This window comes from Oncorhynchus gorbuscha, unplaced genomic scaffold, assembly GCF_021184085.1.
Source record: "Oncorhynchus gorbuscha isolate QuinsamMale2020 ecotype Even-year unplaced genomic scaffold, OgorEven_v1.0 Un_scaffold_11:::fragment_2:::debris, whole genome shotgun sequence".
In the NCBI taxonomy this organism is placed as follows: Eukaryota; Metazoa; Chordata; class Actinopteri; order Salmoniformes; family Salmonidae; genus Oncorhynchus; species Oncorhynchus gorbuscha.
Window position 1 is genome coordinate 81,126 of NW_025744459.1, and position 4,389 is coordinate 85,514.

Genomic DNA, 4,389 nt, shown 5'->3' on the forward strand with positions numbered 1-4,389 from the left:
CTTAAGATAGCTAGGTGGGACAACCACATATCACAGGCATAGAAGGTACATTGTTCCTCAAAGTAGCTACAGTATCAATAGAGTCAGAGCTAGGGGGGGGGGGGCTGATTCCAGCTGGGGGGAGCTGGTTCCACCATTGGGGTGCCAGGATAGAGAAGAGCTTGCACTGGGCTGAGCAGGAGTTGCCCTCCCGTAGGGGTGGGAAGGCCAAGAGACCAGAGGTAGCAGAATGGAGTGCTCTGGTTGGGGCTTAGGGTTTGAGCATAGACTGAAGGTAGGGAGGGGCAGTTCCTCTTGCTGCTCCATAGATATGGTGTTGTAGTGGATGTAAGCTTCGACTGGAAGCCAGTGGAGTGTGCGGAGGAGCGAGGTGACATGAGAGAACTTGGGAAAGTGGAAAACCAGGCAGGCTGCAGCGTTCTGGATAAGTTTCAGGTGTTTGATGGCACAAGCGGGAAGCCCAGCCAACAGCGAGTTGCAGTAGTCCAGATGGGAAAGGACAAGTGCCTGGATTAGGACCTGCGCCGCTTCCTGTGTGAGGAAGGGTCGTACTCTACGGATATTGTAGAGCGTGAAACTGCAGGAGCGAGTCACTGGTTTTATGTTTGCAGAGAACAGGGTGTTGTCCAGGGTCACGCCAAGGTTCTTTGCACTCTGGGAGGGCGACACTATGGAGAAGTCAACGGTGATTGAACGGGCAGGCCTTCCCCAGGAGGAAGTGCAGCTCCGTCTTGTCAAGGTTAAGCTTGAGGTGGTGAGATATCTGCCGGGGATGCAGAGATGCGTGTCACCAACTGGGTGTCAGAAGGGGAAGGAGAAAAGTAGTTGAGTGTCATTCGCATAGCAATGATAGGAGAGACCATGTGAGGATAGGACGAAGCCAAATGACTTATAGAGAGAAGAAGAGAAGGCCTAGAACCGAGTCCTGGGGGACACCAGTAGTGAGAGTACGTGGTGCACACACAGAACCTCTCCATGTCACCTGGTAGGAGTGGTCTGCCAGGTAGGATGCAATCCAAGAGTGTGCAGAGCCTGTGACACCTTGCCCTGAGAGGGTGGAGAGGAGAATTTGATGATTCACGGTGTTGAAGGCAGCAGATAGATCTAGGAGGATGAGAACAGAGGAGAAAGAGTCAGCTTTGGCAGTGCGGAGAGCCTTTGTGACTATTCTACACATTTTGCCATGATGCTGAAAGAACATTTAGCAGTTTCTCAGCTAATTTTACTGGAATTCAAAATGTTTTTGCCATGGCTTATGATGTATTCATTTGCTATCTTGGGGGGGGGGGGGGGGGGGGGGGGGGGGACCAGGCTACAACAGTATCAGCCTGCTTCGGAATCCACAATTTCTTCCTCACCAGTCCTATTTTTGAAGAGCTCCTAGATGCAGAAGATTCCCTAAGCTGTCAGAAACAAACATGGAAAGCTTGAGGACCTTGATGTTTCTAACCTCACTGTTGAAACCATTCACATTTTTTGAATTTAAAAAAAAATCTATGCCAAAGTCGCAAGAAGAACAGCACTTGGGAGCACATTTGAAAATTGTAACTCACGGACAAGAACGTCAAATATGTCAGACTTGTGTGGAAGTGATCAATTGTCAGCTACTTTATCAGTAAGTCTTTAGAGACGATAATAGGTGGAAAGACACTACCTGTATAAATTACTGTTAATTATCCCAGGTACTTAAAAGGCACTAATTTCCATAAAATATTCCAAACAAGTTCAAAATTATTTTTGGAAAGACATTGATTGTCATATGGTACAAACATTTAACCAACCCTTTTAAATGGAGAGTTTTGTTTCAAAAGAGCGAGCGTTTTAGTAGCGGCAGTAAGACACAATGGTGGTCGAGTGATTCTTTGTCCCTTACTGGCTTCTGTAGCCTACACAGAGAGGTGAAATGTTCAGAACGGTGCAGATGGAAATGAAATGCAAAGAGAACCTGAGTCGATCCCTGTATTCTATTACATGGTAGACAAATCAGGTTTGTTCTACATAATGCATTTCTATAGCGTGCTCTGTAGCATTGGACCCCCCTGTTAACTGGCGTTGGACCCCCCCTGTCCCAAAAATGGCACCCTATTCCCTCTATAAAGTAGTGCACCAAATAGGGAATAGGGGGCCAGTTACTACACAGCCCAGGATTGAAGGGTGACTAAGAGAAACGGGGCTGAATGAAGCAGCTCCTCTTCTCCAGTACTGAGGTGCGGCTTTATACACTGTAGCTCTGAGAGAATCTCCAAGGGGGTGGAAGTCAGGGGTGCGGGGAACGAGCAATAGGTGATGTCGTACTGCGCTTTGGTCGTCTTGTTTCAAAGTTCCCCATTCAAGTTCTTGCTTTTAAGTTAAGTTCTCATCATCTCTCCACAAAGACGGGAAGAGAAAATCCAAACCCCAGCTTGGGTGATGAGAGAAGGGTGCGAGGGATTGCTACTCCACATTACCTGAACACATTGAAGTGTATGACATGTACCTATGATCTGCAGGCTCTTCACTGAGTGACAGAAACAGAGGTTCTGAGCATGCGTCAGTCACACAGATGAACACATACGAAAGCTTCCCCCCCTCGTGCTGTCTTGTGTGATTTGTGGGCAGATAAAAACATCCTTTGGTTATAGCGAATACCTTGTGCCAGCAACGGAAACACACAGATACAATATGGCATCGCTAGCTTGAAGCCTGGCTTTCAGCTATGACATGACTCAAAACACAAGTCTCATTTAGAATACAATGGAAACACTTTTACCAGATAGTTAATCACAGCATAACCATTGTGAAAATTACCTCATGTTTAAAGCCTGCCTGAGCATCTATGTATGAAATGTGGATTACACAACCATGGTTCGTCCCAAATGGCACCCTATTTATTGATTTTAAATATTTGTTTTATTTAACCTTTAATTAACTAGGCAAGTCAGTTATTTACAAAGATGGCCTAGGAACAGTGGGTTAACTGCCTTGTTCAGGTTGTAGAGCCATGTCAGCTCGGGGATTTGATTTAGCAACCCCTTTCGGTTACTGGCTCAATGCTCTAACCACTAGGCTACCTGCCGCCCCAAACCCTATTTAAACCCCTATACCCCATTTAAACCCCTATATAAACCCCTTCTTTTCTCTCCAAAACTCTTGAACGTGCCGTCCTTGGTCAGCTCTCCCGCTATCTCTCTCAGAATGACCTTCTTGATCCAAATCAGTCAGGTTTCAAGACTAGTCATTCAACTGAGACTGCTCTTCTCTGTATCACGGAGGTGCTCCGCACCGCTAAAGCTAACTCTCTCTCCTCTGCTCTCATCCTTCTAGACCTATCGGCTGCCTTCGATACTGTGAACCATCAGATCCTCCTCTCCACCCTCTCCGAGTTGGGCATCTCCGGCGTGGCCCACGCTTGGATTGCGTCCTACCTGACAGGTCGCTCCTACCAGGTGGCGTGGCGAGAATCTGTCTCCTCACCACGCGCTCTCACCACTGGTGTCCCCCAGGGCTCTGTTCTAGGCCCTCTCCTATTCTCGCTATACACCAAGTCACTTGGCTCTGTCATAACCTCACATGGTCTCTCCTATCATTGCTATGCAGACGACACACAATTAATCTTCTCCTTTCCCCCTTCTGATGACCAGGTGGCGAATCGCATCTCTGCATGTCTGGCAGACATATCAGTGTGGATGACGGATCACCACCTCAAGCTGAACTTCGGCAAGACGGAGCTGCTCTTCCCGGGGAAGGACTGCCCGTTCCATGATCTCGCCATCACGGTTGACAATTCCATTGTGTCCTCCTCCCAGAGCGCTAAGAACCTTGGCGTGATCCTGGACAACACCCTGTCATTCTCAACTAACATCAAGGCGGTGGCCCGTTCCTGTAGGTTCATGCTCTACAACATCCGCAGAGTACGAACCTGCCTCACACAGGAAGCGGCGCAGGTCCTAATCCAGGCACTTATCATCTCCCGTCTGGATTACTGCAACTCGCTGTTGGCTGGGCTCCCTGCCTGTGCCATTAAACCCCTACAACTCATCCAGAACGCCGCAGCCCGTCTAGTGTTCAACCTTCCCAAGTTCTCTCACGTCACCCCGCTCCTCCGCTCTCTCCACTGGCTTCCAGTTGAAGCTCGCATCCGCTACAAGACCATGGTGCTTGCCTACGGAGCTGTGAGGGGAACGGCACCTCAGTACCTCCAGGCTCTGATCAGGCCCTACACCCAAATAAGGGCACTGCGTTCATCCACCTCTGGCCTGCTCGCCTCCCTACCACTGAGGAAGTACAGTTCCCGCTCAGCCCAGTCAAAACTGTTCGCTGCTCTGGCTCCCCAATGGTGGAACAAACTCCCTCACGATGCCAGGACAGCGGAGTCAATCACCACCTTCCGGAGACACCTGAAACCCCACC